Below are 21370 nucleotides of genomic sequence, written 5' to 3'. Positions count from 1 at the left end.
AATTTCAGTAGTTCTTTCCAAGATCCTGTCAAGGAGTGAAAAGGTTGTCAAGAGCTGTACAGTACACTCTTGCCCATTAACTAGCATTGCCTTCACTTAGACTGATGCATTTGGCAGCAATTGAACTATTTGAGTTCAATACTTGTAGTTTGTTTTGCCTAAACTTGGATGTGTCTATTGAAAGTCTCTATTTGGAGCTGTCTGGTCAGCATTTCTCTCTTGCTCCAAAACTTTATGTTCTTCCTTTCCTTCTGTCTGAAGCCTTCCTACTTGTCCACTCTGGCTTATCACATCCTCTTCAGGCTTGAGAATATAAAGTCCAAGCTCATGTTTCTGCACGGTGGCACATACATGTCTGTTCCAGGATGTTCACTACCTCTAAAATAACTACAAACCTGCAAATACTATTTCAGCATATGCAGAAAAATAATCTTCTTTTCTGGTCTAGCATTCCAGCTCAGTGTGGAGGCCATCTTCAGTCAACGTTAATAAGGAGATATATTAGAATTTACACAAAGCACAAAGGTGAATGATAGTGCTAGATTTACAAGAGAAAAAAACTGAGTGCTGGCCCTGATCAGCAGAGAGATTCCAAGCCATTTACTTTTGAAGGTTCCAGCAAGAAAGCAAAGACATTTTCAAGAGAGTAAAGGGCTAATCTGCTTCAAAATTCAGTATCTGCACGGGTGATGTTGGAGGTCTGGCACTGTGTGGATGAAATGCTTTGCTTCAAAACTGAATGTTTAAGCTGAAAAATTTGGTTTGCATGTGAGGTTTGTTTTGGTTTTTTTCTCTCTCTTAACTAATCTCCTGAGACCTGCATTGTCTGGGGTGAAATGGGGGATTTTATGCTAAATCAGTGAGTATGTCCCAGATATTAAAAATTGTGTATTTCATGGCTTGGTAATTTAGGCAGCATTATGATTTTGCTCACTCATGCTCTGCATTGCTTGTATATCACTTTTCCAATAAAATATGCTTCAAACTTCATTTCATGCATTAAACACCAAGAAAAAATTAACTCTTGGTACAGAAGCAAGAATAGCTAATTAGGCACCCTATATGATGCACATATTTAAAGGCACAATGTCATGTAAACGATTTGTTCAAAATGTCCCTCCTCTGCGTTATTTCTTGTAACAATCTCTTCTCTTGAATCATAGAATCATAAAATAGTTAGGGTTGGAAAGGACCTTAAGATCACCTAGTTCCTTTCCCACCACAATTTCTTTCTTTCTCTAACCTTCCACCTCTTCCTTTGCTCAAAACTTCTAGCCTGATCACAAATCAGTCATGGAACATCAGTCTCCAGTGGTCTATGTTACAATACAAAACTATATACCTGCTACCAAAAAGGGTCTTTTGCCCCCAGATTCCTGAGTCCCCTCCTTTAAAACTGATGGGGATGTAGTTTCCATCTCTACTTCTAGACCCTGCAGTCTTAAACACATATTCAAAATCACTTAGTTGGATCCATGTTTGACTGATCCACCTGATCCAGATCCAGAGCTCACCTACCCCCTTATGGTTGTGCATAACACAGGAAATCTCAATGTCCTCTATAGCAACTAAGACTATGTAAGAAGGTGACTCACAAGAAATCAATGCATCTTACTGCAAAATTACCACATTACTAGTTTTCACTGATTTTGCTAGAATTGTCACAACCTTGCTCCTTTCAGACCCTAAGAATCTTTATCTTCTCAGTGTTCTTTGCCATTCTGTGAAGGGTTCTATATTAGCTATTGGTGCTTGCAAAAGAGATTTTGCAGTTATCTTATGTGTATGAAAACATCAGTTCGGCATTGCACAGAGGTGAAAAAGGCAAAGGGAATGTTAAAAGTTATCTGAAAAAAGAACAAAATAAAACAGAAATCATCATTGTAGTACTGTCAGAATTCCTGGTGTATTTTCAACCTTGACAACTGCAAACAACTAGAAAGATTATCTGGAAGGAGAGCAAGTGTGGTTTAAGGTCTAGATTGGTTTATACAGGAAAAAGTACTAAATGGTTTCATTAGCTTGGAAAAAAAACAGGAGATATTATGCAGATCTATAAAAGACGTGGAACAGATAAAGTGAATATTTGTTATTTCCTGCAGCACAAGAACTAATAGGCACCCAGTGAATTTATAAGCTGTAATAAATTAGCTTTAATACAAACTAAAAGCTACACATTTCCCCACAACATATAACTGTGAAACTCAGCACCACAGGGTTTTGAGGAGGCCAAGAGCAGAAACAGGTTAAAAACCAGACTGAGCAAACTCAAAAGGATAAATACATTTGTGGCTACTGAACATGATGCTACACATACACCCTCGGTGTCAGTTCCTTCATGCTGTCACATGACCTGAAGATAGAAGGTTGTTTCAGGAAAAGGCCACCTAGAATTTATCCTGCTTCAAGACAGTACTTATGTTCTTCTATTGTTTATCAGAGGATACTGAACTAGGGGAACCTTTGGTCTGATTTTATACTATTCTTATATTCTCTGAATTTTGACAGTAAACACATGTACCTGTTCCTATACTTGATGTGTAGTGAATGATTTATCTCAGGGAGATTTGGACTTCATCTTCCTTGATACCATTTGCTCTCACTCAACTAGACATGTTGGTCTTGATCAAGGTAGGAGCTGCTGCTTCCAGGAAAAGTCCTGTCTATGTGAACTTTTTGAAAAAAGATGGTTAGATTTCTAAAAATTAAAAATGGGAAGAGAAGTAACACTGAATAATCTGGGAGATGTCTTTCTAATTGGATTTTATTAATGATAATTTCCTGCTGTGGTTATTTGCATACATATATTGAGCATAGCAGAACTATTTTCCTTCCTCTGGTTTTGTCTTATAAAACTCCAAAATAAAGAACTGTCACTCATGCTTGGGAAAGGGAGGAAAAGGTGGTGTGATGTAATTGAACAATACATAAAGTGGCTTAAATAACAGTTACAGGTTTAGTATATTATTTTTTGTGTCATAGTAACTTTCAATTTTCCTTTTACATCTTTGCTTTTCCACCGTTAAGAGCTCACGTGCTCTTCAGTAGTCATATGACCACACAGCTCCACAGACAGAGAGGGAAGGATGTGCAAAAAAAGTCTGTATGTGGGGCAGGACTCAGCAAACTAAATTGGAGCCTGTTTTTCTAAAGGCTTATTTATTGCAACAGGGAGATCCTCATATGGTGTGAAGCAGCACTGTGTTGATCTCAACAGAGCTACGTCATTTGGTGGGAGTTATAAATCTGGTCCCATGTGTGCAAGATTCTCTCCTTGTGCTGATGCAGTTATCACCACTGTGCCTGGGGAAAGCTTTGCTTCTGTCTCCTCCTCGCCTCTCTTTAGGGCCTAGCAACCCTCCAAATGCACTGTTTGTCCCCTTGCTCTTTCTGAAGGTTACCCATGCTCTCATGGCAAGCTGTGATCATGGCTGGGTGTCACTGCTTGTGGGAACTCTGAGGCCATGGGCTTGGTGGCAGTGATGGCCCAACAGTGCTGGCTTTGCCACAGCCTTACTGCCTGCATCAGGGCCCCAGCACTTACCTGGTTGTCCAGCTCACCCCATACTGCCATTTCACTGCTGGAAACACTCCCAAACCTGGGTTTGCCTCCACATACCAAAAAGCACGCTTTCCTCCCCACAGCACAGCATATTGAGGAGGTAGGAGTTACTCTCAGATGTGTTTCCCTGCCAGCAGTGGCTCATCATGTTACATTTAACTGGTTTGCTTCTTAACATATGGCAGTAGAACAAACTTGTTCCCATGCCGCTGCTCCTGCTCAGTTTATCATTTTAGAAGACATGGTCCATTTAACTAGCACTCCTTCAGCAGGCTGCCAGGCAGTATGTTCCTTACCCTTAAGAGCACAGGTCCTTACATGCAACTTCACAGTATGATGCACATCTTCTAAGAAATCTTACTTTGCTTGAGCGGAGTGGTTCAGCTGCTCCTGGTAGGATAGCAGCCGTCCTGCCAGGATGGTAGCAAAATTTTTTTCAGTCTAGATGTTGTAGGCTTGTAATGAGAGCATTTTCTTCTGTTTCATTTGAAGGGTTTCCTTCCACTTTTTTTGGTAAGGAGAAACTGATCTCAGCCATTTCATCAATGAAATTAATTATTATAGGTGTAAAAGCTGGCTCCTACAAATCAAAGTCAGTCCTTCAGCTTTTCTGCTATGCTCAGAGTGTCTGCCTCTTCCGATGCTGAACTGACAATTTGTTCATTCCTGCATCGTATAGAGCCCATCACAGGTTTGAAGTCTAGATGTGAAAAGGATTCTCACAAGCTCGCAGGGAGCCAGTTGGGTTCAGTTACACTTCTAAAGGACCTGCTTTTTCCTTTATCATACACATTTGCTCCATTGCTCAAAAAAGGCAGCAAAAATGTTTACATATCAATGTTTGCAGACTGTAATCTTAGATATCGTACTTACTGAAGTTTGAATTTTTTTAGCCCAGCTTCCCATTGAGGGAAGCCCATTGAGGGAAGCCCATTGAGGCTTATGCAATCTTTATGCAAAAGGAAAAGCCCCAAAAGGTTTCCCAAAGGAGGTGGAAGAAAAAAAAAAAGAAAAGAGAAAAAAAAACCAAACAAACCCACAAAACACCCACCAAACAAAAACCACCTGGTCAACAGGCACATGAATCAGAAAATTTATTTTGAATTAAGACAGAGAACTGGGGGTGTGGAGCTCCCATTCTCAATGGCTGCAGGCACTGTCCAGTTGCTTGTGGGACAGTGACAGAGTAGAGACAGGAGCTGTGTGTGTTTGCATAGTCCTTAGGTAGGTAGTAATTGGTAATGCTGAGAAGGGCAATAAATTAGCTGTAGCAGCCATTTAACAAACAGCAGCTTAGCAAAGGTTAAAAGAGAGTTAAAAATAGCAGGTCTTAGCTACTGCCCAGTTTTAAAGATTTGTGTGATACTTCTGCTGAGATTTGTGGGTTTGAAGGCTAAATTTTGGAAAAAAAAATCTTGTCAAGTTGACTGAACCTAATACCTTGCACCTTTGGAATTAAAGACATGTTCAGTGCTAAATCCTCCATTCAGGAGTGGCTGATGGTGCTGAGGACATTTCAGCATGAGCTGCAAGAATTGCATCTTTCTTTCCCTGAAATGAACCAAAGCTTTTTGATGCATAGTCCTGTGCTACGCGCTTAAGTTGGAAACAGGAATGAAATACGTGGATCAGCTTCCATCTACTTAGCTCACTGCAGGCTATTCCATTCCCTTTAACTGACAGGACCAGAGGCAACGTGCACAAGAGGAAATATGGGAGGCTTCATCTGAACATCAAGAAACACCTTTTTACTGTGAGGGTGACTGAACACTGGCACAGGCTGCCCAGAGTGGTTGTGGAGTCTCCCACCTTGGAGATATTCAAAAGTGGTATGGACATAGTCCTGGGCTCTAGAGGTGGCCCTGCCTGAGCATAGATTTGGACCAGATGGTCTGCAGAGGTAGCTTCCTTTTCCAACCATTTTATGATTCTGTCATAGATGACCATACGATGTTAAGACTGATGCATAGTTTGCCAGCACTATGTTTTTAGATTGTTGCTGACAGCATTTCATGCATGGTCTGAGCCATACCAGGAACGACTGTCAGGACACATTAGAACAGGCTGCTCTAGGCATGGTCCACCATCCCATCTGTAGTGTGTTCAGGCTTCCTTACATGGAGAACTTCTGGATTTGGTTCCAGCTAGAGCTCAGGAGTGTTCTGACATTCAGGCAACTGGGGAACATGGCACAGTATGCAAAACTGGGAATGAAACTACCTGGTAATATTCAAACATCTGAAAACCTCTTTACGTTGCCTTACACTAGTGCTCCCACCAATAAGAATTAGGGCCCCTAACATGAGAGAGCACTGCTAATGTCATTGCTGTTAAAAAGTCAGTGTTTCCCTGCTGCTACCCTATTGCGAGAAATCACAGCAGCTCCTTATTTTTAGAACAGAAGTGCAAATTATCAGATATCATTGTGCAGTGCTATGCCTGAATAACTGTTATCTTTTTAGGGGCGTTAGTATCTTACAGTGATATTTAATTACCTAGTAAGTTGAAACAGTAAAGTGCTTTCTAAATGCTAAGTATTAGTATTACAAAGAATAAAAAAGTACAGAAAAGGAAGCTCTGCCTTCCTAAATTCCTATAGGCTATGCATGGAAATCAGAAAGGACTGAAGCAGATATTATCTCAAACCATTTTAAAAAACAGATGTGCAAGCTCTGTCTGTGCTGACTGAGCAACCATAGAAATGAATTCTTTACAAAACACCCTTCTGCAATCAGACTGCACGTCTTCCTTCAGCATCTGTAGATCACACACAAGCCCTTGCACAACACATGTGGACATTGCTAATAAGATTTGCTCTTTATCCATGCCAAGTTTCATTATTCACTGAGAAGGCAGCTTCCTGAGCAGAGGGACGAGCTGGATTGTGGTGGATGCTGCTGATATTAGTAAGAAACTTGGCAAGAATATGGTGGAATATTGCCATTATACAATAATGTTTTTAAAACAAACAAAAAAAATCATTTCCTAAACTCTTTGAAAAGCAAGGGGCATAATTTATGGGAAATTATTTGTGTTCAAGAAGGTGGCAAGTCAGTTACAGCAGGACTTCACAGAACTCACTGAAATGATCATCACAGGCAGGTAGGAATAAAAGCTAAGGCTCCATTTCCTTGTAAGATATCATGAAATATTTTGGGGCATATTTCTCCCCTCCTGAGTGCACAAAGAATTAGTTGCCTTGGCTGGAGAATATGTCCTCATAGTCATACACTGTAGAGTTATAACCGGTTACAACTTGTTTTAAAAGTGCTTCTCTGAGGACAGATAAAGTCTTTTGGGTTTGAATTTTCTTCTTTTTTATTTCTCTGTTCTCCTGCTGCTCTGCAATTCAATTGCTGAAAATCTCGTTTACCCAGCAGCTGAATTCAGATCCAGCCATGGTCTGTATTCTCTGCTGTAAATTCTAAGGAAAGAGTAGCTGCTTGATTATTTCATAGATTTTTTTTTCTTCAGTTTGCCAGTTTCATTATAGGTCATACCAGTGTCCTTCCCTATTTCTGATATTAAGGGAAGAGCACAGCCATGTCTGCCTTACCTTGAAGACGACTGGTTCTTCAATGCCTTGAAAATTTTTTGAGTAATATGAATGGTATATTTATGTATAAACCCACTCCCAACATTAATATTTTAACTATCTAGGTGAAATATTTCTTACACTTGACAGATGTAAGACATTGATAACCAGATAGTAATTAAATAGTTTTAAAATAGTCTTTTTGTGCAGAAACTAGTGGCCAGGCATCCAAAGTAGCATTAAGGGGTTTTGCCCAGGAATACCCACACAAGTTTATAAATATACATTATTATGTATCCACTATTAATAGATATAGTCCTGCAAATTACACAGCAATTAACATTTTAGGGGAGCTTCATTTCTGCTGGGTGGTAGCCAGGTGCCAGACCAATTCAGTCAACAAGCCTAATCCCCTGTGTTGCTGAGTCAAATATTTTTATTCCATATTTTTATTCATATTAGGAAGCACCTGAGATTTAAACAGGATTACCCATGATGTAAGACAGTATTAAATGTGAGTGAGTACATGGCACAATTCAAAACAGGTGTCTCAGTGGGATCTTGGAGCACAGTTTTGCAATGTGAAATAAAATTTACTGTACCCCAAGGTACCACAGTGTCCCAGTAAAAACTGTCCTGAAGTATTCCAAGCTGTATATCATTGTTTGCATATCCAGCAGATCTGCAGAGGACCCAGGAAAGCTTTAATGCTCAAACTGTGCAGTTTTATCTCTAATGTAATTTTTAAATGGCAGTTTGTACACTTGTTGCAACAGATGTTTGTTAGCGGAAGCCAGGCAAGAAACTACCATGGCCCCTTGTATTTGGCAATTTGTTAGACACCCAGCAAGACATTGTCAAGTCCAAGTTCTTACTGCATTTCTACCAGAGGGAAAAGATGACAGATAAAATCGCTATCTTCATTTCAGTTGATTGGGTCCCACAATTCTGCCACTGAGGTAACATCCTCATTTGGAGTATTTGACTGCTAACACCAGCTTACTTACTTCGAAGGTGGGGGAACAGAATGATGACTAAAAATAAATCTGTTAGATATCCATCAACTCTTCCCCTCTAAATACATCACTGTTATCTATAAAATAGGTCTCTGGTGATTTCACATTTTCAAAGAACTTGTCTTTCTTGGGCTACTGCTGCTTGCCTGCATGCTGGAAAAGCTGATTTTGATGTGACATGGATGCTGTCTCAGAAAAATATTCTGCTGAGATTCTTTTTTTAATTACTGGGGGGGGGGGGGGGGGGGGTAATACTTTTTACACAGGTGTTAAATTTCCTGGAGTTAATCAGGTAGAAAAATGCCTATGAGGCATCATTCAGTCCATTAACTGCAATGCCAACTGCCAATGCCTGGAGTTGAATACTAACAGATTTTATAACTCTTTATGATAATTGACAAAACCAGACAGATTCACAGCTAGGCATAGCCCTCCTGTTCTCACCTGCTGCCTTCTGTGTTTATATCCCCAGTTGTCTGAAACATGCTTCCTTTTTTAGCAGGGCAGACGTGAATATAAGAAGCTGGGTAGATTTGCTCATTTATGTGAAAATTATACAGATGAGCAAACACCCAGCAAACAAGGATCAGCATCTCCTCCCTCATTTCTACTTACTACTTTAAAAGGAACATTATTGTGACATTGTCAGACATGCCCCATAACACATGGAGCAAAACAGGAGAGTAGAGTAGCTGAAAAACTAATTTTTAGGATTGAGATTTCCTAAGGGAAATCTTTATTCTTAAGACAAATGTGAAAAAATGAAAAGGGAAAATGAAAAGATGATGCTGTTATTTAGTGTGTGTTCTTTAGTTGGCTACTTCAAATTACGCTGTATGAAAGCTTTTGATAGTTTTTCCTATATAGGCAATGTCCTGAATCACAGTGTCTTTCCTAGAGAAGGCAGCAAGCCCTTATATCTCCTTCATTGCAGAATCCAGCTCAGGAGAAAGGTGTACAGCAGTGTAGAACATTCTCTCAATTGACACGGGTTGTATGTTCACCCACTTTGGATTCTTACCTCCAGATTTCACTTAGACTATTAGGACCATGCCTTCTTAGTTCTCAGCTATGAGTCACCAAGATCTTTGTTGAAATGGGTCATGAAAACTTAGTATACAGCATACTTCTCTGAGTTTCTATTATACCAATATCCATAAAAGCTGCTGACCTTGCAACTAGCTACGGACAAGATATAAACCCCAAAATCCTTATTACTTGGAGTGGTTATTATCCTAAAGTACATTTAAAAGAACAGGAGGTTAATTTTAGTGTCTTAATCATATTACATTATACATAACTAAAAGCTCTTCCCTGCACTTTCTATAGAATATATGGTATTTCTCTCAGATCTCCCATGGTGGGTGTTTAGATACGATCATGAAGGGACGATATAGCTAACTATTTAATAGCTTGTTTATCTGTCTGCTATGTGGTACTCCTGCAGCAGTCTTATTTCTTTGTTTGAAGCTTTTTACATGCATGCATTTATAGGGCACTTGGGAATGTGAGGATATAAAGCAGCAAATAAATGTTTGGAAAGGATATGTTATACTAAATCAGCAAAGGGTAAAGAGCTCCAAAAAGGAGAAGGGAAGAAAACTGGCTCCACCTTAGAAAACTAATATGAGAGCTGCTGAGTAAAAAAGGAACAGTCATCCAGCTGGGATTTATTAAGTGGAAAGCTTTTTTTAAAAAAAGCTGTGGAAGACCAGAAATCAAAGATCGCTGTATATTTACTGGCTTTTTTGAAGCATCTGTTCCCTAATATCAGGGTATCTCACAAAGACTAATCAACTGATCTTCAGAATGTCCTTATGAGTTTGAGATGTGTTAGCCTCGTTTTACCATTGGAGGAATAAAGAGATTATTTGTCCAAGACTACACAGGAAATCTGTGACAGAAATAATAATGTAAGCCTGTATCTAGTGGTGTGACTCAGCCACAAAACTATCCAATCTTTTATCAGGGTAAGAAAGCAGTAAGGGAGGACTGCTGGTATAATTCATGGCAAAAGGAGAGAAGCTGATGAGAGACACCCCCTACCTAAACAGATGGAGAGGGCTATATCATTTCTGGTTATGGTGGAGAAAATCTACCTTTATTCTTGGAATTTAGTTGAAGGCATATAGGATACTGTATTTCCAGCTAACCCTTGCTGGGCATCTCAGGTGGTGGGTCAGCTGAAAAGCCAGGAAACTTACAGTAAAATCTGAGGCTGTCTTTTGAGCTTTGTCCACATGTGGTCATCTTATGAAAAGTTAGAAGACTTGTTTGCCAGTGAAGATGGGAACACCTACATTACAGAAAGTTAAAGCCTTTTAAATTGATAAAATACAGATACAGCTGACATATAAAAGGAAAAAATGTTGTCTTTATTGCTCATGGGGAGTTTAAACTGGAATGTCTAATATTTAAAAACAAAGAACAACAAAAATAATGTTATTTAAATAAAGTTTTCACACTTTGTGTTTTCCTTCAGCTTTTAACCATACATTCTTAAGATTGTATAACTAAATGCATTCTCTCTTTTAAAACTTTACTCATTGGGATGGTTGCTGGGTGAGCTGACCACAGTTTTTTTTGCCTAGCTCCTAAGGGGACAGTTATCATGCACTATTATCTGAGCACATTTCATTATCTCTGTTACTGCCACTGAGAATGACTTTATAACCACATTCAATCTGGTTAAGTGAGATTTTTATGCTAGGTCTTGCACATTCATATTGTAACTGCTACAGAATACTGAAGAAAGCTAATGCAACTTTTATTAGCTATATTAACTTAAGCGTAATGGAGGGTTCTCAGGCCTCCACCCAAATTTTCAAGGTACATCTACCAATTGCATCATCTCCTTCTAACAGATCTGAGAGCTTGGAAAAGTTAAGACTACCATCATTACGCTTACTTTTTGTGTACAAAAGACTGTCTTGTGGTTTACAACCAGTCAGGCAGCTCATTCACTCACTCCCCCCCTTCTTGCCCTCCCCCTACTCCCAGAGGGACAGAGAGGAGAACTGGAAAGAATGCAACTCCCACGGGTTGAGATAAGAACAGTCCAGTAACTAAGGTGTAACACAAATCACTACTGCTACCACCAATAATAATGACAAGGGAAATAACAAGGGAAGAGAATACAACACCTCACCACCTGCCGACTGGTAACTCGCCCCCCCAGCCTGTCCAAGCACTGACCGGTATCTCATCCAACCCCACAGTGCGGTGGCCCTTCCAGGTAAACTCTCAGTTACATCCTGGGCATGACGTGCTGTGGTATGGAATACCTCTTTGGCTAGCTTGGGTCAGGTGTCCTGTTTCTGCTTCCTCCCGGATTCCCCTCCTCCCTGGCAGAGCATGAGGCTCAGAAAAGTTCCTGGCCAGACCAAACATTTCAGCGTTATCAGCTCTGTTCCCAAGCCAAAAGTCAAAAACACAGTGCTGCACCAGCTACTAAGAAGGGGAAAAAATGACTGCTACTGCTGAACCCAGGACAGACTGCAACTAAACTGTACAATCTTTAGGGCTCCACTGATCAAAAAGGTTTAAATTCACTGCCTTCTAGAACTTCTCACTAAATAGAATAAAATTACCCTTACCCAGCTCATTTTCTACAGACACAGTTGATCAAAGCTAGCTACAGGTAACTTGTGCATTTATTTGGTCTACTTCTTATTTGCACTGTGGTTTTCCGCATAGTCCTGGCAATGTAGGATGTTCTAGAGTGGAGGCGAATGCAGAGCAATTTACATATGCTTTCAAGTACCTCATCATTGCCAGAACTGTGTAAACGGGTATGATTTTGTACTACACATAAATGCATCCAATTGTTGGCAGTTGTTGAAGTGGACAATATCACAGCTTCCTTTCTCCTGTTTTCCCTAGCATGGTTTCCTGCCCACTTTTCCCTAGAGCTTCAACCATGAGATTAAGGGAGCACTGGAAAAAAACAGTTCATGCTTCTAAAAGTTACTAGGGTCTCCACTGGGTTTACATAATACAAATTCCTCCGCTGGAGTACATAGCTGGACCTGAGAGGAAGGAATGGATGATTCCCTTTGGAAATCTGAATATAACTGGCTTATTGCACATAGTTGTAGGAATCATAATGGAAAGACAAAAAAAAAAAAAGAAGAAAAAAACCAACCCAAAACAAAACTAAACCCCCAAATCTTCCTTTGCTGTGTTATGAAGAGTTTAGATTAGGTGTATCTTTCAGTATCTATTTGCTTTGAAAAGAAAAATTAAAAGGCTACGAGTAAGGGACACATTTTCTTTAAGACATTGTGTAGCACACACTGGAGGCACCTTGACTTTTCAGTTTTTTAGTTTCGGTATGATTATTAATTTTCCCCACTTAACTATAAACAGAATTTAGTGTAGGGGAGAAAATCACATAAAAGATTCTGGTGATTCCTATGCAAGTCTGTTTTGAGCTTTATATTGCAATATGGAATTACTGAAATGCTGTTAGGAATTTCTTTTATATTAGGATGATTTAATCTCACATAGAAAATTCATTTCTGAAGTTTCTTCTGTTAGGCGCTACATGGTGTTCCAAATATTTTAGAAACAGATCAGATGAAACTATTTGTTTAAAAATGTTTAAGTTTCCTGGAAGGGAGAGAAGGCTACGGCTCCTGTCTGGTGAGGAGAAAGCAAGCCTGGGAGGCAGAAAGCAGAAAAGCTGCAGATTATAGTGCCTGGCTCTGCTGAAACATTAAACTCTACTCCCATGGTGATTGGATATCACAGTGCATATGGTATGGAACCATTAAAATGTTAAAGCCCTGTTTGAAGACCTCACAACGCCTAAACACGGCATGGCTGCCAACTGTTGTTTAGAACAGTACAGCTGACATAAACATGGAGCTGCCTCCTGCTATCCTGCACCTGGATTCGCTACACAGATAAATTTTAGATGTTATTGCAGAGGAAGGCCTAGCAAGGATTTCATATACTTTTTCTTCACAATAGCTGCAGCAAGTAGACCATACATCCCCAACAATAAAAACAGATGTAATCTTCTGTCTATTTGAAATTACTTTGTCACATCACACAAGATTTGTTGTCACCCTGTCCAAAAATCGCAGCACTTCTTTTTTTCTCTTGGTGAAACTAGACAGCATTATGTCTGTTATGTTATACTGACTCCATCTACAATGCAAAAGTGTTTAGGACTGATAGGTCAGGATGAAAGGTGCAACAACAGACTAAATGCTGTACACAGTGACTTTGGTTGGTTTGGACGGTATGCCAACTTGAATAGCCATGTCCTGTAACTTTGTATTCAGTATCTGGCATTTAAGTCTTAGAAAAACAAGCCAGAAATTCTGAGAAGATTTTTTTCTACTATTAAGCACTGGCTTCTCTGGTGAAGTTTCCTACTGTGACTTCAGTTCAAATGAGATTTACAGAATTTTTTCTGAATGCTGTAACAAAATTAACGCCTAGCAATACCAATTATTCACACATTTCCCCTCCTTTCATTTTATAGTGTAAATGTTATGTAGAATTATTTACTCATGTTTTTTAGACCTCTGTAATATCTGATATATATAAAAGCTGTACAAAAATAACTGAAAAAGTACTACCAGTGGGCAATTTCTCTGTTTTGTGGCACAGAGCCATAATGATTTAGTTAATGGTAGAACACAGTCATCTTATTCCCATGTTATTTCACAGTGAATATCATCTGACATTTTATTCTGAATGTAGTGATCCACCTGGAAAGTGGAGGACTTTTCTCTGAGTCTTGCCTAAACCGAAAGCATTAATTTCTCCTTTTACCTATATATCCTATAGAGTTTATATGAATAATGGTAGTCTCTAAACTATGCAAGACATCTGTAGCTAGGATGAAGTATAAAGCAAGCTGTATTACAAATCTACCGTAACCACTCTATTGATCTCTACCCACCTTTTTAGAGTACTTAATCTACAGTTTCTATAGCATGCCTGTTCTCCTAGTACTGACCTCTGTACTTTTCAGTCCCAATGTTATTACACAGTTTGAACAAGAGTGTATTAAACTGATTGTTATTCCCTTACTGATGTTCTCTTCCTAGTTCTGCATAGACACCTTGGTCTTGACCCAAAGCAATTCTTTGTTTTCCTCATTGTGGAATCCCAATGTACTTTCTGTCAAGCTATTTTAAGACTAACCATCAATAGACCCTGCTGTTCCAGTTTTGAATTAAATCTTTTGGTCAAACCAAGTTGTACCAAACAGTGACTAAGCCAACACACAAACAGGTTGAGCCAGAGAAATGTCTGCTAGATTTAAACACCCACAATGTAACCCTTTTTGTGACTACACCAGAGAGTACTAATACAGCAAATTACTTTATCGCTTCCATTTTCCCCTTTTTCCAAAACTACTGACCTATAGTTTTTACTTTTTGCATTGTATGGATTTTTAAAATTTATTTTTGACAAATCGCATTTTTTTAGCATGGAAAGCATTTTCATTTTTAATCAACTAAAGTTTTTAGTGCATATATTCTTAAAATTTAAGTTTCAGCTGTTTAGGTTGTAGTTTGTCTGAACCAGGAAATTCTGGTAGGAGCTAAGAGAAATAGTGCTGGTGAACAGCCGTTGATGTGTAATCCTCTTAGAGGACAGAATAATATGGGCAATACAAAATCTAGTTATGTTTTAATTATCTTGATGCTTGTTTGTAATATTTCTAGTTCTTATGCTGTCAAGAACTATAGGAAAGGGAAGATAAGGCAAATTTTTAACTGGTTTTGGCATGCTGAGCAGACACATTAACATATGCTACAGAATGCCTCAAGAGACAGGTTGCAGACACTGAAAGACCTCTGGCTTCCTCTTCTCTTAGAATTATAAACCTAAAAAATCGTATTAAGATCCCTTTCTCTGTGTGTTACTTTTTCATTCCTTGTTTCTATTGCTGTTAAGGTTTTGAAGCACTGAATCTGACAAGTCCCTTAGTCTCTCTGTAATATCACATGAATGAATTCTGGTCTGGGGTGTCCTAAACAGACTGACCTGATGGGCAAATTAACTGTAGTTGCAGTTGGTAGTTCAGGTGATTACTTCTGGTCATTGATGGGTACAGGGCATTCAAATTGCATCTCAGAGGGCCTTTGAAGTTGAGGTATTTTCCTTCTCAAATGGGAATAAAACTTTATGCTATCAAAACTCAGGTGAAGGGCCATATCTAGCTGAGACAGTGACAAACCTCTCAGAACTGAGTGACCAAATGTTAGTTGGTTTTCCTGACTTGTTCTGAAACCACATTAAACCACATACTACTTTCAAGTTAAACACGGATGAGGTGGAAGCACATGCCACCTTTTACTGAAAGAGGAAAAGAAAAAGAGCATTGAAATGCAAATTCTCATGGCTTAGTTAAAGTTCTCCTTGGTTTCATCTCATAGTCCCCAGATTTTTGTGCAATCATTAAACAGTCTTGAGTTTATCTCATCTATCAGTATAAAATCAAGCAAAATCATTATGCACAGCTGTACTACAGAAGCATCAGAATGTGATCATTTCACTGCAGAGAACAGATGCATGCTGTTGGCACCTCAGAGCCAGCAAGAGCTGCATGAAGCTCGTATCAGCAGGAATTCACTTTCACATACATCACTTGGGGACATGAATGTGCAATGTGACAGACCCATCAGTACCAATAATTTATCTAATTTACTACGGCAAGGTGGATACCTGGTTTTCTCTGAAAGTCAACAGGTCAGTGGCTTCATCAAGCAGCTCATGCTGTTCCCAGTAGTGCTACGTTCTTACTAATAATTTAATCTTGTATTTGAAGTTCAGTTCCTAGCAGTTTACCTCCTCTTTCTCATTTTCTCTCACTTCTACTTAAAAATATAATGGCCCATTTCTGCAAAATTAACTGCAATTTCATGGATCACTACAGCAGGAACAAGTTTTATCCGTAATCCATCTATTTGTTCCCCAGAATGCAAACTGACTTGATGAACAGTTCTGTGTCCTATGTAAATAATCCCAGTTCTAATTGAGAGTGCTGTATTTTCAGTGAAGAAGGGGGAGGGAAAAGAAGATTGTTTCTCTGCCTTTGACTTTCTGATAATTGTTTCAGGATACTTCATTTAAATTTATTTTTCAATTAAAATTATGGTGCTCTGCTTGTGCTTCCTTCTTTCTTTTCCTCATAAAAAGTACTATACAGAATCTGGATTCTCATATAACATGCCAGGTTACTGCCTAAAATACACGATTCCTCTATCTAGTGGATACCAGCTATCATACGGGCAAAAGCAGAACATGACTCTTGTTTTTCCATCAGTGTGTCACTAATGTGCAAAAAGAAATGCTCCACAATAGGATGAGCAACTGGAAGTTCATTTTCTTTGGCCCCTTCTATGTTCAGATTCTCTTCAGGGATTACCAGCAGGTGGAATAATTTATATGAACTGGATGTTTGTAGTGTGGATACATTTCCAGCATAGAATCATAGAATAGTTAGGGCTGAAAAGGACCTTAAGATCATCTAGTTCTAACCCCTGCCATGGGCAGGAACACCTCCCACTAAACCATGTCACCCAAAGCTCGATTCAACCTGGCCTTGAACACTGCCAGGGATGGAGCACTCACAGCTTCCCTGGGCAACCCATTCCAGTGCCTCACCACCCTCACAGTAAAGAACTTCTTCCTTATATCCAATCTAAACTTTCCCTGTTTAAGTTTAAACCCATTACCCCTTGTCCTATCACTACAGTCCCTAATGAATAGTCCCTCCCCAGCATCCTTGTAGCCCCCCTTCAGATACGGGAAGGCTGCTATGAGGTCTCCACACAGCCTTCTCTTCTCCAGGCTGAACAGCCCCAACTTTCTCAGCCTATCTTCATACAATTTCATTTCTTTGCACTATAAAGATGTTAGATTGTAATAATCAAGAATTTCTTGCAGGTTTAGAGCTAAAAACAATGTCTGGAGATTATGCTGAGAATCAAGGTAACAGCTTTTATATGCTGTTACAACCTCCCTAAACTACAAAGTTTCTCAAACAATTCGATTAATTATGAAATAAAAAAAGTTACTTAAATGCCATTGGTAAAGATGTGATAAACACTGAGTCTTGTCTTTAACTATAAACTTTATTGGACTACCTACTTGAAGCCATTAAGTTAGCATAACTCAACCTCTCCAGAAGGAATAAACTTGCATTATCTAAATTATCACATAGTAGTTTTAGACAAAAAGAAGGAAGTCTTCTTCCATACTGTGCATTAAGTAAATTGTGGCATTTATTGCCATAGAGTGTAGTGAAGGGCAAAAGCATAAACAGACAAATGTACAGAAAACAAGTGGCTCTTAAATATAATTGCTCAAATATAATCTCTAGCTCAACAAGTCCCTAGGTTGTTGCAGCAAACAGTTCCTGGAAGGAATGTAAAGATGAGGCTCACTTTGTTTTTTTACAACCATTTCCTATAAACAGATATTACTGTTACCCTCCACTAGAGGACACTGGGCCAGGTGAACATTTTGCCTTAGTTGCAGGGCTCTGAAGTGCATTTTATGGCATCTTCAGTATGATTTCTTGGAAAATCAAAATCCAAAACCAACTTGTTTCTACCAGTGGCATCTGTCAGAACTGCAGGATGAGCAAAGCTGCTGGCTGAAACTGCTTCAGCACTTGCTTCCTAACTGATAAACGCCTGAGGTGCTGCTTAGAAACTTTATTTGTCTGGACTATCATTGTACCAAGCAGCTACCTTAATTACCCTATTCTCATATTAGTACTCATATAACTAGGAAGTTGTACACATAGATTCTAACTGCCTTCTCTGGTGCAATTCCCTTCATTAATCTAGGATAATATAGTATATGAGTGGTGTTCCCCAGGGCTCAATATTGAGGCCAGTCTATTTAATATATTAGTGATCTAGATGAGGGGATCAAGTGCACCCTCAGTAAGCTTGCAGATAACTCTCAGGTGGGTGGGAGTGTTGATCTGCTTGAGAGAAGGAAGGCTCCACAGAGTGATCTGGACAAGCTAGATCAATGGCAAATGCCAACTGTATGAGGTTCAACAAGGACAAGTGCTGGGTCCTGCATTTGCTCCATGCAATGCCACAGTCTTGGGGAAGAGTGGCTGGAAAGCTGCCTGGCAACAAAAGACCTGGGCTTGTTGGTCAAAAGGCAGATGAATATGTGCCCAGATGGCCAAGATGGCAAACAACATCCTAGCTTCTATCAGAAGTGTGGCCAGCAGGACTAAGGAAGTGATTGCCCGCCTGTACTCAACACTGGTGAGGCAGCACCTTGAATACTGTGTTCAGTTTGGGCCCCTCACTGTAGGAAAGACACTGAGGTGCCAGAGTATGTCCAAAGAAGGAGCAGTGAAGCTGACAAAGGGCCTAGAGCACAAGTCTTATGAGGGGCAACTCAGGGAACTGGGGTTATTTAGCCCAGAGAAAAGGAGGCGGAGGGGAGGCCTTACAACTACTAGCAAGGAGGTTGTAGCACGGTGGGTGTTTGTCTCTTCTCCCAAGTAGTAAGCAGTAGAACAAAAGGAAATGGCCTCAAGTTGCATGAAGTGGGGTTTAAATTGGGTATTAGAAAAAAACTTCTACACTGAAAAAGCTATCAAGCATTGGAACAGACTGCTCAGGAAAGTGGTTAATTTGCCATCCCTGGAGGTATTTAAAAGATGTGTAGATGTGCCACTCTAGAGACATGGTTTAGTGGTGGATTTGGCAGTGCTAGGTTAATGGTTGGACTTGATGATCTTAAACACTGTTTCCAACCCAAATGATTCTGCGATATCATACACTTAAAATTCTGGAGAGAGAAACAAAGACAGAAATAATTTAATTTTCTATTTTTCATCTGTGTAAGACAGCCAACATTGGGATTCCATGGTAGCAAAATTAATGAACAGGAAGATAGAAGAGACTGCTTTCTGCAATAACTTTTTGGTCCCATTCAGCTGTCCTTAACCAAAAATACAGCAACCATGAAAGACCCAAAGGAAAAATGCAGAGAATAAGAGTAGCCTCTCTTTTTAGCAGGACTACAGTTTGACACCAAACTAGAAGGAAAGTTGCATGCTTCTACTCAGTAATAGCTGCCACAATAGTTAAGTGCTTTGACACTTACACATTGAAAACACCATATTTAGGTGTTTCACAATGCAAAGTCTACCAAGAACACATAGAGCACTAGCAAGTAAAAGAAAAAATGGATAATTTTTTTTCCAGTAAGATTGTTTAAACATAACCTAACACTTTCAACTATTAAACCACAGTTTCAGCTGACATGGTGCTGCTGTGATCACACCTATAATGAGATCCAAATGAAAATGTCAGATCCAGTGAAAGTTACGTTACAAGAAAAGGCCAGTATCTGCAGCTAGGGAGAAGGGAAGGAAATGTCTCATGTCAATCTACTGCAACCCTTGTGTTTACACGTTTGTTGAAGGGCTCTAAACAATAGAACAGAGGTGAAACAAGCACAGAGATGAAGGAATTAAGAGCTTCCATTTGTCTGTGAATTCCTCTGCTGAACTGTAACAACAGTGTTCCTAGACTGATCTCCTTGGATATGTCACCTTTCACAACTGGTATACTCAATACAAGGTGCATTTTAGTCAATGCAGTAATAGCATAAAAAGGGAATGCAGCCTCCAAGTGATTTAGATTATGCTTGTGAATTGTTATTTCACAGCTCAATGAGATGTTCCTGTTCTCCTCCTTTTATTAGTTAGCATCAGGCTGGGTAGATTTCTGTGCAATTCTGAGCTGAGTCATCAGAGAAAGGTCCGCCTTCATCATGTATCAATTTGATTTCAGGCCCTGACAAACACCCAGCCTCAAGAAAGGAGACAATCTATAATACGCTTTATGAGAACAAAAGGTAAAAATATTAAAATTCATAAAATGTGTTTGTTTTCCATCTGAGCCCCCTCCCCACAGACCCACTTATGCCAGCTACTACAGTACAGATACAGGGATATTTTCTTTTAATGCAAGGACAGGCATGAATTTCAAGCAAAAGATCAAAATGGTACCTTTTAAATTTTTTAAAGAATAGAGCTAATTAACCTTTTTATCAAACTACATACATCTTCAAATGACTTAGATGAGAAATATATTGGTTTAATTAAGATTTCACAGGGAGAGACAGTTGCAAACACTTGGAACTGAGAAAAAGTGGAATCTTTATGAGGAGGATGCTTTATGTTTTACAACTCTCTGTGTCTGTTTGTTGTTTGCACTTCAAATGGAGTCCATTTTTATCTGTCTCTCTCCTGCTGAGAGAAGCCAATTTTATAATGTGTTTCAATGAACCTATTAAAAACTACAATCATGAGATTCCTCTTTTGCCTTTGTATGTTTCTCTCTCCCTCTCTCACAGAGCTGCACTGTGACATCAGTTTATAGCAGCATACATTGATTTGCTTTGTTTTACAAGGCTATTAGATAATCCTTCTGCAATCATAACTTGCTTTAACACAAAACTTACTGTATGTTTTCCTTTCCTGGGTCCCCCCTCACTTTGATTTTTGTAGGTCTAGGATTTTGATGGGTAGGCCATGCTTTGATTTGATTCTATGATTCTTTATTCTGTTTGTTTAGTTTTAGTAAATGGTGAAAAGTTCAGGAGTAAAAGCTTGAAGTTCTATATGAATAGAAAAGAAAGAACAACATGAACAATACCAGCATATACTTCCCTCTCACGGGGGGAGCTCAGGAATATTTCAGAGGTGAAAAACGAATATACTACAATGACACAGCATTACAAGTATTTTGGGGTCAATACTACACAGGACTTCACCATCAACAAATCATATATATATATATATATATATATATATATTCAGTTGCAGTTATTTATCCAATACCTCAAGACATTAAAATAGTAGGATGTGCTAGATATAAAATATGTCAAAATAGTTGAATCGTAACTAAAACAAGTTAGTAGCCTAAAAGATCCTCATCTGACAAGGGGAGGGAAAAAAAACAAAACCAAACCCAAACTGAAATATAAAATTATGTTCGCATTTAAATAATATTCAAATTAAGCCACTGAGACTAAAACGGCCTGAAGCCTCAATACAGTCATGCATTAATTTCCTTTTGTTTTTGTTTGTCAGTTAATGTCAGACAAATCATGTCATATAAATGAATACCGTTTAGGTCTTAGTTTTAGTTGACAAGACATCAACATTTAATTCTTGCATTCTTTGTTTCTGTTCTTGAGCCAGTTCTTTGTGATTAGTGCTACAATGCTGCATATATAACT

General features: G+C 39.0%; 1 protein-coding gene and 1 long non-coding RNA gene across 3 annotated transcripts in view; one reads left to right on the top strand and one right to left on the bottom strand.

Moving 5' to 3' along the window:
- Window positions 1–21370, top strand: part of GRAP2 (GRB2 related adaptor protein 2) — a 110840-nt gene that overhangs the window by 45104 nt on the left and 44366 nt on the right. The gene's annotated exons all lie outside the window — the stretch shown is intronic.
- Window positions 1414–20863, bottom strand: LOC133267897 (uncharacterized). The gene is made up of 3 exons (XR_009742914.1): window positions 20623–20863; window positions 2522–2663; window positions 1414–1847 (listed from the first exon to the last, which is right to left on the bottom strand). It is a non-coding gene; the product is annotated as an uncharacterized LOC133267897 (long non-coding RNA).

Source organism: Pezoporus flaviventris, unplaced genomic scaffold, assembly GCF_033815535.1.
Source record: "Pezoporus flaviventris isolate CSIRO_AGI_PZ_B2104156 unplaced genomic scaffold, CSIRO_AGI_Pfla_v1 ptg000011l, whole genome shotgun sequence".
Lineage (NCBI taxonomy): Eukaryota > Metazoa > Chordata > Aves > Psittaciformes > Psittacidae > Pezoporus > Pezoporus flaviventris.
Note: the sequence above shows the minus strand (reverse complement) of the source record. Positions and strands in the feature narration are given on the sequence as shown.